At 37.0% G+C, this 13,590-nt stretch overlaps 1 long non-coding RNA gene across 1 annotated transcript in view; it reads left to right on the top strand.

Moving 5' to 3' along the window:
- The first annotated feature begins 2,200 nt into the window (after nucleotides 1–2,200).
- The window catches only part of LOC139118413 (uncharacterized), a 130,488-nt gene continuing 119,098 nt past the window's right edge, over nucleotides 2,201–13,590 (top strand). The window contains exons 1-3 of the long non-coding RNA XR_011548700.1: nucleotides 2,201–2,254; nucleotides 3,510–3,578; nucleotides 7,457–7,531. This is a non-coding gene — a long non-coding RNA (uncharacterized lncRNA). The remainder of the gene's footprint in view (nucleotides 2,255–3,509; nucleotides 3,579–7,456; nucleotides 7,532–13,590) is intronic.

The raw sequence follows: 13,590 nt of genomic DNA, 5'->3' as shown, positions 1-13,590 counted from the left end.
TGACGCCACATATTGTACCTCATTAATTATGCACATATCTAATTTTGAGCGAGCCAATAGAGCTAGAGGTCTGATTTTTGGTATATAGGGATAACTTAGCAAAACAATTTTTTTGACAAAATTGTCACGTGACCTCGGTGACCTTTGACCTCAAATATACATATTTGTCCATAACTCAGTAACCACAAGTGCTACACCCTTCATGTTTGGTATGATTGGACACCTTATGACGCCACATACTGTACCTCAATAATTATGCGCATATCTCATTCTGAGCGAGCCAATAGAGCTGGATGTCTGATTTTTGGTATATAGGGATAACTATAGGAGAGAAATTTTTTGACCAAATGTCATGTGACCTCGATGACCTTTTACCTAAAATATATGTTTATGTCAATAATAAGTAACCACAAGTGCTATGTCCTTTGTATTTAGTAGTATGGGAGACCTTATGACAACACACGCTTTACCTCATTATTATGTACACATCTAATTCTGGGCAAGCGAATAGAGCTAGAGATCGGATATTTTGGCATATAGGGATTAATTAGCAATATTTTTTTTCAAAATGTCATGTGACCTCGATGACCTTTAAACCTTGATTATACATATATATGCATATTTCAGTAACCACAAGTTCTATACCCTCCAATTTTGATAGGATATTAGACCTTAAGATGTCACATCTTGTACCTCATTTATAATGCGCATATGTATTTCTTGGCTGGCCAATACTGCTAGAGGTCTGATCTTTTTTCCCGATTTAGAACCATAACTTAGACATGCCTCATGTGTTTCAAATTGGGAACAACGACATAGACCTGTGTGCCCATAGATCTCAACATATACACTCCAGTGATACTTCTTAATGACCACATTTTCCTGCCCCATCAAGACTAATACTCCTATTACAAGTGGGGACTATGTCATTGTAAATGACTTGTTGAGTTAATGGTTGTATCACAGTATTCGATATATCTAATTCTGTATTTTTTCCATTTTATATTCTGAATAATTACATTAAACATATTTCACTGTCTCCAGTACATTTCATTTAAGTATTTTCACTTCATGCACTTTATCCTTTCACACATGTTCAAATATCTGACCAGAGAACAAACACTTAATAGTCCAGGATGGGAGCTACAGTGTCATTGACGCTATTTTTTCCTTTTCCCTGCGGTAGTTGGTTGAAATGAGCTTCTGACGCCTGAAACCGTGACGTATTTTTGCTACGTAATGCCTTGACGCTCTATTGTTTCCTCTTGTCATTCACAGGCCTCACTGTTGTCGATGCGGCCAATGCTCCCATCAAATCAAAATGAAAATTAAAAGTGTGAACTTTGTACGTAACCAACAATTGGAAAACAATGAGCCAACATGCCTGTAATGCTATATTGGTTCAAGTCGATGAATTTAAAAAAAAATAAAATCATTTATAATAGTTTCTCTTGTGCCTGTCCAATTTCGTACAAAACTATTCGAATTTGGTAGCCCAGGCCATGTTTTTCCTAGCGATTGAATGCGCTACCTTTGAGTCTGCACAGTATAGTGAGTTAGTTTTCTGCCGGATTCCGGGTGAAGCTCCCCTGGATAGCGTTCACCCGACTCATCGCGTCCACTCCACTCACGCGCGCGTTTCACACGAAAGCAAAATACGTATCGTTGCGTTCACTCCTCTCAAACATTATCAAATCACAGACTTGAACCGAGTCTACTTAATGCATAAAGGGACAGAGATAAGTAAAAACATGGATATTTAACGTATGAAGGTTTGTCGGGCAATTTTCGTTGTAAGTTTCGGCCGATCAGTGAACATCACGAATAACGTAATACTTCAGCGGTAGCTAGGAAGCACGTGAGACATTGCATAATGAGGCAGTGAACACTGGAGGACCGGACCTACACATTAACCAATCAGGGAGCTGTAAAGTGAATAATACATAGTAATGAGACCTAACGCATGAGGTCCCACCAATCAGCGTAACGCAAATGGACCTTAAATTACCAGATGAACCAATCACTGATGTTGGTACATATGTCATGGACCTGACTTATGAAACAGGACTAATGAAACATAAGAGATATTCCCGGGCTGTGCAGTATAAAATGTTATTTACAATATAGCTTTGAAGTGGTTGAAAGCCTGTACATTCACTGACACCTTTTTAAAGCTTTGAAAAACTTTATAACATATACAGGTAGAGTTCCAGACAGCTTTTGTACTTGTGAAATCCAAAGAGTGTAGTATAAGGTAAGTTAATGGTTCAGTACAACATCTTGTCATTCCACATGTACATGTAATTTCTGAACTTCCCATTAGAAATGTGTGCCTTCCATTTTTTTTCTAAAAGTATAATATTATCAGTGAGTTATGACACTGCCAAGTACTTGTTGTTTGGAATACAATTTTATAATGTCATGATCTCAACATATGTTAACGTAATGTAAACTTGATCTTAGTACATTTAGTTTTTATAATTCTCTGCACAAAACATTTCCATCCATTCAGCACAAATAAAATATATCTATACTCTTGTTTGTCAAAGCTCTTCATAAAAACCCATTTATGAAACTTATTTTTTAAAGTAAAGTTATTTTTGAAATTTTGATGAGTCCTGCATCAGCATGACATTCATTCCAAATAGCACAAAATGTTTGTTGTTTATAACCACTGTTTTGATTTAATAAGCACTAAATACTGGCACAGTACATGAACATATAATTGTGCTGTTGCTGATCATGGCATTATTGAATTGTTATTTGTTGTAGGGTTTCAAATGTCATTTACGCCCAAATCAGTAATTAAAATGCAAGAAAGCGGAGATGGATCCATGTTCAAAAGAGCATTTCTAGAAGTTCTTTTCAATGATGTGGAAATTACTTGTCAAGGATCAAAAGAGAGAAAACTGCGTATTATGTACATCTTTTGCTAAACAGTAGCCTTGGTGGTGTTGTAGGCCACATTATTGAGAAGGTGTTATGCCAATCCTTTGACAATCGGATAGATATAATTGTAATTAATGAATTGAAAGTTACAAAAAAAATATCCATAGTTCATATAGCACATGCCCTTGAGTCTTATGTGTCATACCACCAAAGAAAAATATTTTGTATTATTCCTGATTTGTTTTGGAAATTTCAAAAATATTATTTAACTTCAAATTTTGGTTTCATTGATTTTGCATCCGATTCAGGTTTTTCAAATGTGGAAACTGATTCTGATCACAGATAAATATTGTTAGTAAAATTGAATATGAAATAAAAAACTTTTGTTTAAGAAAATGTTACTGGATTGTTGTGCTTTTGTACTGTTTATATTTTGATACTTGGGATGTTTGATTATTACATCGTTGGGCACCCTGACTGAAATTAATCCATGACATTCAAACATTTGTAAGCTTTTAAAACCAATGCCAAAGCAATCCATCACTCCAAACCCTATCCAAGTGTCCCTTGCAAATAATATGGCGAATAAAAATGGTGTGCAATTATGTGTATTGTTTTAGGGAACTGGAAGACTTTCTTCATTTTGAAGATTTGCAAGGTTGTGGCCACCCTCTACAAGACTTCCAAAGGTAAGTTATGCCATAGGCATTCAGAAGTACTGAAGATACTTGACAAACCTGCAAAGGCTATTACTGGATACAATGTCTTTCACCCTTGTGTGATACACCACTATATAATACATGACTGTGCCCCAAAGGCACCCCATATTGTACAGCAAGTTGAAATTTATATTAAATTTGGACAAAAATTCATGTATTTTATGTTAGACCATTTGTATTAGTGAACATATGTACTTTTAGTGAATTGTCACACAAGGGTGAAAAACTCTGAAAAACAATTCTTGTTTATTTTATTGCATAAAGTAGATAAAACATTGCATTCAGTACCATGCCTTCACATACACCTGTACTTTTTATCTATCCTCTCTACACTGTTGTTTTTATTATTTTTTTATTATTTTTTTTTTGTTTTTGTTGTGTCGTCTTTCCTGTCTCCTTTTTTCCTGCAGTAAAGAATGGCTCTCACAAACGAAGATGCCATTAAATTGTTTATTAAATGTCAAAGCGAAAAAGGAGGTGCACTTGAACAGCGATTGGGGTCAAGTTTCTCCGAAGCCAGTGGCATTCCCTTCTCCAACATCACTTTAATAGCATTAAAAAGTAAATTGTACCGGCTCAAACAAAACCTAAAATCCAAACGTGGGAAGACAAAGGTCAGTGTGATGAAGGAGATCTTTACTATTCCAACAAGTACAACAACAACTAATGTAAAACCCACCAAAAGTCACAGTGACAGTGTTACTTACAAAAGTGTTGCTGAAAATCTTGCTCGTGAAATGTCATCTTTGGAAAACAACATAACAAAGATAAGAAATTCAAGGACAAGTGCTTGCAAACATGCACAAACACCAAAGGAAAGAAGTGCAATTGTAAAACAGCTCCACCAAGAAAAACATTATCTGAGAAGAAAATTGACGCGCATTCAAAGCAAACTAAAAAAACATGAAGACAGCAAAAGGTTGTCATTAAATTAACAAAAAGCGTGCGCATGTACGAACAAAATGCTCAGAAGAATGTAGGATTAAGAGCAAGGATGCATCAATTGTCAATTGCAAATAACAGACTACAGCGTTCTTTGAATAACATGAAGCTGGCATATGACCGCATATTAGAAGACAATGTTGTTTTGGCGCAAGATCGAAAGAAATTGGAGATTGAAGTAAAACACCTGGAGGCTCGATGTGAAGACCTAGGAAGCCAAGTTAGTGATGACAGCACCATCAAATTATATGATGTCAACAAAAAGGCTTTACACCAGCACTCATTCACTGTGTAATGAACTTATCCAATTTCAATGTTGCATCAACCCGAATCTCAGAAGTTATTGGAGAAGTATTGAGCCTGGCTGGAAAAACACCTGACCGCTTACCATCAAGGCAGACCGTTGATAATTTCATTGATGCGAAAATCCCTGTATGTCAACAACAACTTGGAACATTAACAAGCAAAAGACACACTACTCTACAACAAGATGAAACCCGCAAATTTGGACACACATACAACACATTTGTTATCACCGATGAACACCACAATTCATTCGTTTTAGGGCTACGTGAAATGGCAAATAAGGCATCAACTACAACATTTAATACTTTTCAAACCATACTCAGCGACATTGATGACACCACTTCAAGTTCAACCAGCGAAATCGGCAAACATATACTAACAAACATCCATAATACCATGAGTGACAGAGCCAAGACTAATACAGCTTTCAACATCCTGCTTGAAGAGTACAGAAAACAGATATTACCAGAATTGATCACCAACTGGGCGGAGCTGAACGAAGAAGAACAGCAGTCATGCTCAAAAATGAACAATTTCTTCTGTGGCTTGCATCTCTTAGTCAACTTTGCAGACTCATCAACATACACAATTCATCAATTTGAGCATTCATACAGGGATAGTGTTTCCAGCACCACAACACGGATGAACAAGCACCTGATCCAAGAAGTGTGAAAGAAGCTGCCTCTGTGCAGCTTGTTCGTATGGCTGCAAAGTGCTTTTCCCGAGGAGGGGATGAACAGTCTGGCTGCTACAGTGAGTTCACAACATATCTACAATCAAATAATATTAAGAACAAGTTAGTCCGTTTTCGAGGGAATCGCTTCAATGTCGTTTTTCTTCTGTCAGCCCTGGTCTTTCACTATAAAAACTACATAACCACATTCCTAACAGACGTACATGGGACAACGAATCTTCTGCAGAAGACCATACTGAAGTACATAGAAGATCCTGTGTGCTTGGCAGGAGTCAAAGTTCTTGGACTTATTGATAAACTCGTTACTGGACCATTTTGGCGTATCCTGGAAGAAACCAATCACATTTTGCACCTGAACACCACCTATCAATCACTTCTCACCTATTTCACTGAGACATCACAAAATGCAGCAGATTTTCTTACCGGCAAACACATGCCGTTCCCCCAACATTACACCATCCAAGATGTTCTTCATCCCTGGTACAGCCTAATGAGGAAATCGACAAGATTGCTCTTCCAATGGCGCAGAATATATCGATAACACTGAAAACACTTCTAACACGAGCCATCAAAGACCACTTACCGCTAGGTAAGTTTGATTCACCCACAGACACACTGCAAAGCACAACAACATCTGTACCAACCACAAACAAACTTCCTGAATTTGTATTCGGCATGTTGGACTATCTGTTACGGTATCGTCCACATGCCTCCACACTAGCACATGAATCTTTCATCATGTATTCAGTGAACCAAACGGATTCTTGGTTACACCAACTACCGCAACATGAAAGAGAGACATTGATAACAGAAGCAAGAACAGGAGGACGTAACCTAAGATCACAGTTCAAAGGTCGCTGTGCTGAAATTCAAAGAGAGCGAATTAGAATAATGCGGGAAAAGCAACAAACGATTGAAAAGAAGAGACGAAAGCAACTAAAGCAGAAGTCTGACCTGACTGACAAAATAACATACTTTGGTTTGTGGCAGACTGAAGAAGAAGTTATGCTAAACTCCAGGAAATACATACCGTCAAAGAAAAAAGGAAGCACTAAAAGTTCAGTTACAGTTTCGTAAGACTGTACTTCAACAACAGCCAAGTCAGACTGCTCTTTACAATCTGTCATCCAAAAATCAGCATGGGAAATACACTCAATTACCTGTCAACACACTAAAAGAAAATTTAGTTTCATTAATCAATGAAGCATGCACCAGGGGCCCACTGCATGAACAGTCTTCAGAACGCACACCGTTACTTGTTGGCAAATTTGTGGAACACAGATTTGAAGATGGACTTACCTTCAATGGCAGAGTTATAAATGTGGTCCCAGGTTTCATCTCTTGGTATAACATCAAATATGATGGAGATCCTGCCATATACACATATGAACTACAGGAAGACTACCAGGATGGATGTTTACGAATAATTCCTGAAGGCAGCTATTAATGTACAGGTACTTTTACCAGAGTGTACCTATGTCACCAATTTAAACACCCCAACCATTAACCCATATAAAAATGATAAATAACAACCAACCTTTGATAAGTATCCGTGAACAACAGTTAAATCAACTTCTTTACTACTTATTTTCACTTTCAAGTTCATCAAGTGTGTAAATGGTTTTGTGTAAACATGTATACAACATTTGTTGTCTACTCTGCAGTGTACTGTATCTATTTAATTGCAAAGGTAAGTCTCTGTGTATAGACTATTTAAGTGTAGCAACTGTGTAGTACTGTTATTGTTTTAATTGTAAATGTCCTTTTTTGTCCTGTAGTGATCACATTTTCCTTATTTAACAATCACAACAACTGCCATTAACCCATCACACATTGTTAATGGTACTTGATATTTGAAATCATTGTGTACTTGTGTATCATTCTGATCAAGTTCTTATCTTTTTAGTTATACTTTCAGTGCTGGTGTGACGTAGAGGGTGGTAGTGGTATAACTTGGAAGTTGGCTCCAAAGCAGTACAAGGTAAATATTTAGTGTTGAGTTTCTCCAACGGTTTCATCAGTGGTTTTTGATATTTGAAATCATTGTGTACTTGTGTATCATTCTGATCAAGTTCTTATCTTTTTAGTTATACTTTCAGTGCTGGTGTGACGTAGAGGGTGGTAGTGGTATAACTTGGAAGTTGGCTCCAAAGCAGTACAAGGTAAATATTTAGTGTTGAGTTTCTCCAACGGTTTTCATCAGTGGTTTTTACCTTCTCGTGTCTATTTATAGACAGAGAAGGTATTAGAGTTGAAAACCAGTATGCTGGTGTCAACTACTTCCGTCTGTCAATACTTCCGTCTGTCAAGATCCGTTGACGTCATGCCATTGTGATGGGTCATATCATAAACTGGTGGGGGTGTTCATGGTTCAGGTTGAGGTGTAGGGGAACGATTTTGAGCTGTGACAAAAATCAAAGGGACTCAGCGGCATAGCCACAGTGTTACATGTAAGCCTTTCTCCAAGGTTCTTAGTTGACTACAATCTATTACAGACTACTGAGCTGACGTTAGGGGTACTCACTTTGTGTTTGCTCACCCTGTGTGCGCTAGTGTTTGGTACTGAGTTGCGTGGATAATCCCCTCATGGCCTCACGTGATATGGGCCTGTTGCATAATCTGCAGTAGATCATATGCCTCTGAGTCTGAAAACGGTCATTGTGTAAGCCTGTCGGCATTTTCCTTGCATTTTTTCTCATTTAATTTTGCAAAATATCGGCGAGTACCTCAATATTTCAAGACAACTCTTTCTTCCCAATCGTTTCCTTGAGTTTCAGAGTCATATGAACGAAAATGAGTGAAAGTTTTAGACAGGAAAATCGGACGTCGGCCATGTTCAATGTTTACAGTACAATCAGAAGTTTATGTGGAGGAATTATTAAACTAACAAACACTATTCATGATGCCCGCCCTCTAGAGGCAGACCTTCCTATATGAAGTACAACATTTGATGCTTGTGGAAAGCTTGACCACACAAAGGAGCATTTTAACTTTTAGAAAATGACAAATTGAATAAGAAGCTATTCTGAAATGTCAAATACTGAGAAAAAATGGGCAAATATTCAAATAAACAGGTTAACTGACTGGTCAGCTATAAAAAACAATGAAAATGTTTATGATCAAAAGTTTTTGAGATGCGCACATTTTAACAAATACAGAAATTATTAACATTATAAATATAAGACCAAACTATTTTTTCAGGGATGGGACAGGTTGGAAATGAGGGGTGAGAGACAAAGGCACTCCTATTGCTGCATGTGGATGCAGCCACACCATTTCATTTACAGCATACTTATTCACTGTGTTGTGTTCAAGTTCCATATTGTACTGACTGTCATACAAGGATAACATAAGCAAATCAAATCAAATTAGAAAAGGATCAATGCTGTTGTGTGGATTTTGCTGAACACGGCTGATTTTAATATTTCGCCCTACATATTTGGTATCCAGCAAAGGCATATTTTGATGTAAAGTCAAAATTAACACTACATTGCTGACAATATATGTTACCGTTTCTGCATGAACTTTTCTTTTTAAATTATAGAAAGTACTTCGAACAAATTACAATTTTCGTGATGTCAACCCATGATTTTACTTCACAAAGACTGTAATTCTGCCAATTTTTTTTATTTTTCAGTCATTGTATAAATTTTGCACTGCACAAGATGATTGAACAAATTGCAATGTTTGAATTTGTAAACTCAAAGAATAAAAATCCTTTGGTCACAGATTAAATTATTTTTTGAAGAGAAATTTACTCTTAAACACTTTTAGCATATATTCTTTACACGGTCATGTATTTCAAGGAAAATATGCCTATTAAAACAGTAATTTCTTCACTTTCAATTTCTTTTGAATACTATGACAATTATCAGCCATGAGGTTTACAAACACAAGACCAGATAAGCGTTTTTCATCATTTCCACAGGACTCTTTGGAATATCCCTTAAAAACAGTTAAAAGTGACTTAAAATGATCACTTGGTATACATTTAATTTACAGATGCCAGGTTGTGTATTTCACATGCACTCAGGTCAGTAGGGAAGTGCGTCATTACTATTTTGGACTGTTAATTCTTATTTCTGAATTATTTAACCTTTTTTCCACACTGAACTATCTTTAGGCAGTTTATACTGTAGCTTAGAATTTTTTTTGATTGATGTATTTAATCATCTTTTGGGTTCTTTGGTCCATATCTCACCTCATGCCCCTACATCATCAACTATTTACCAATAACGCCATGCCAACAACCAATTACCTGACCTGGCCACACATTAGAGAAGGTACAGCGTCATTGACGGTATTTTTGATATTTGAAATCATTGTGTACTTGTGTATCATTCTGATCAAGTTCTTATCTTTTTAGTTATACTTTCAGTGCTGGTGTGACGTAGAGGGTGGTAGTGGTATAACTTGGAAGTTGGCTCCAAAGCAGTACAAGGTAAATATTTAGTGTTGAGTTTCTCCAACGGTTTTCATCAGTGGTTTTGATATTTGAAATCATTGTGTACTTGTGTATCATTCTAATCAAGTTCCCATCTTTTTAGTTATACTTTTCAGTGCTGGTGTGAAGTAGTGTGTAACTTGAAAGTTATCTCCTAAGCAGTATAAGGTAAATATTTAGTGTTTTCATGTGACAAAACTGTAATAAATTACATATTATTCCCTGAAAACTATTGGCGTACCTTAGTTTGCCCTAACGGAAGGCAAAGTGAGCTAAGAAACGTGAATATATATAACATTTACTAATGGATAGCTCTCATTGGCTGTAGGATGTCAATGACCTTTGACCTCAATACATCTTGTACATGACAAATTATTGCAATGGTCATCTCAAAACTAGTCATACTCCATCAAATGTCACTACATAGTCTCCGTTTTTTTCATTTATGCCCTGTATTGCTGTGTTGTTACTTTTCAGCTATATTTGGAAAAATGGAGTGTTTGACGTCCTTTGCAAATGTGACCCATGTACTTGCAGGAAGACATGTTTTGAAGAAGTCTCAGTATTTTTGTGTTAGTCAGCCTACAAACTGCCTGTTCAGTATGCTCACATGACCAAAACTAATTTGCATAATAATAGCTTAGCATACCTACTCCGCAGCTCTACTCTGTGGGGTATGCAAGTTCTGGCACCAGATTGGATGCGAGAACGTGAAGAAAGAAATTTACGAATTCCTGAGCTCCAATGCCAATGAAGACGATAGTCCCATTCACTGGTTCTGCAAAAAATGTAATCGCTGTGCCGTGAGTATAATGACTAAGATAACAGCGTTAGAGCAGAAACAGACAACAATGCAAAACGAACTCGATGATATTGGTGGAGCAGTAAACAAATTAACTTGGAGATAGTGTCGATAGAATTGAAATACATGTTGACTCATTACAAAAGAACATTACTGGCTGTATTAGAGAGGAAATGAATAAAGAAAAGAGAAGATGTAATGCCATTATTCGAAACTGTAAGGAAGAAGAAGTAGAGGATATACTAGCTGTAAGAAGCGTTCTGAAGGAAATTGGAATAGAGCTAGAAGAGACCACAATAAATATTGAGAGACTAGGCACTAAAAGAGGTGAAGGCTATAACCGTCTAATCAGAGTTAAATTTCCGTCTCCAGACCTACGTTACAAGGTATTACAAAGTGCACATAAACTGAGAAACAGTGAGAATAGAATCACTACAAAGAATATATATCACTCCAGACTACACCCCGCTTGAACAAGAGAAAGAAAGAGAACTTAGAAATCAGCTAAGGAGAAGACGTGAAGCTGGCGAAACAAACTTAAGAATAAGAAGAGGAGAGATAGTGTCTGTAGAGAGAAATAAAGATAATCCAGACACAAAAAACTTCAGTTAAATGCTGTGACTTATAAAGATGTAAATATACATAGAGAAAGGACAGCTTGCGAACCTAAAAGTGTACATATTGTAAACACGGACAGAATTGTAAATAAGGAGAATGCAAGGAGAAGAAACTATTCTTGTGTGAATAGAAATATTGATAACCAGAGGAACATTCATCAGATATCAAGACTTAATTGTTTATATACCAATGCTCAGAGTGTCATGAATAAACTAGACGAATTACGGTTATTGGCCTCACAATCAATATCATGTCATTGCGATCACAGAATCATGGACTCACCCAGACATAAACCCTGCGGAACTATATCTAGAAAACTATCATTTGCCTTTGCGTGAAGATAGACTTGATACCCAAGGTGGAAGAGGAGGTGGTGTGCTGTTATACATAAGAGACAATATACAGGTTATGGAAGAAACAGAATTCCAGAAACACGAATTCTCAAACTCAGTATGGTGCAACATTAGAACTCAGGGAAGTCAATCTGCACTTCTGGGAGTGGTCTACAGATCTCCAAATAGCAACGAAGAGAACAATACAAAACTGATAAATCTTATTGAGGAAGTTGGCGACCGTCATGTTATAATTATGGGAGACTTCAACTATCCAGGTATTGATTGGCTAAATCTAACGTCAGATACTAATGGAGGCAAGTTCTTAGACGTAACACTGGATAAATTTTTATCACAGCATGTTTGTTTCCCTACTCGAGGAGCAAATTGCCTGGACTTAGTATTGTCGAGTGAAGAGAACATGATAACAGAGATTGCTTCAGGTGGCCATCTGGGTGCCAGTGACCACATTCTCATTACAATGTCTGTGCAACTCATCGTAGAAGTGACATTAAATAAAGAAAAATTGTTGAACTGGAGAGAAGCTGATCTTGATAGCATTAAGAGTGTTCTGACGAATGCACCTTGGCAGGAAATTGAGAGCATGAAAACGACAGAAGAGATGTGGAACTTTATTAAAGAAAAGACCAAAAGTGCTGTTGAGGTTTACGTACCAACAAAAGAAATGAGAAGGAGAAAAAGGCAACCATGGATGACACATGATCTTTTGAAACTTATAGAAAGAAAAGAGTTGGAAGAAATATGTTAAATCTCAGGATCAAAATGTCTATGAAGACTATAAGAGATTACAGAGAAGCTGTACAAAAGAAGTTAAAGCAGCAAAAAGAATCTTTGAGAGGAACGTGCTGAAAATTGTAAAAAGAACCCTAAAGCATTCTATGCCTACATTAGGTCAAAACAAAAAGCAAAAGAGATTATAAGTCAATTGAAGAAAGAAGATGGAACAGTGTGTGATAGTGACTTGGATATTGCTATTGTTCTGAATGATTTCTTTACTTCTGTATTTACGGAGGAAGATACTAGCAGAATTCCTGAGCCTGACACTATTTTCACAGGACCAAGTGAAGAACAGTTACTGAATATAACTATTACAGAAGAAACTGTGTATCGTCATTTATGCAACTTGATTACGACAAAGTCTGCTGGTCCAGATAAACTGTACCCACTAATTTTGAAGGAATGTGCCGCAGTTCTATGTAAGCCACTAGCAGTACTTTTTAACAAATCATTACAGTCGTCAGAAGTACCTCAAGACTGGAGGACTGCAAACATAACTCCCATATTTAAAAAAGGAAGTAAAGCAAACGCTGCAAACTACCGTCCAGTCAGTCTGACATCAGTGGTTGGCAAAATTATGGAAACCTGTTTGAGAGATGCACTAGTCCATCATATTGAAGAGAATTGTTTGATCAAGGACACACAACATGGCTTCCGTGCGCACAGATCCTGTTTAACTAATCTGTTGGAATTCCTTGAAGATGTAACACTAGCGATGGATGAGGGCGTTCCTGTAGATGTTATTTACCTTGATTTCGCGAAAGCATTTGACAAAGTACCACACGTACGTCTGTGTCGAAAATTACGGAGTCATGGTGTGGGCGGCAAAGTGGCAAGCTGGATCGAAAGCTGGCTAAACAGTCGTAAACAACGTGTTGTTATTCGAGGTGCTTGCTCAGATTGGTCTCCAGTAACCAGTGGCGTCCCCCAGGGATCTGTGTTGGGACCAACTTTGTTTTTAATTTACATAAATGACATCGATTCTGGTGTTCACTCAAAAGTAAAAAAGTTTGCAGATGATACCAAGGTGTACAGACGTGTTGAAA

Source organism: Ptychodera flava, chromosome 19 (genome assembly GCF_041260155.1).
Source record: "Ptychodera flava strain L36383 chromosome 19, AS_Pfla_20210202, whole genome shotgun sequence".
Lineage (NCBI taxonomy): Eukaryota > Metazoa > Hemichordata > Enteropneusta > Ptychoderidae > Ptychodera > Ptychodera flava.
This window is presented reverse-complemented; position numbering and strand designations above follow the sequence as displayed.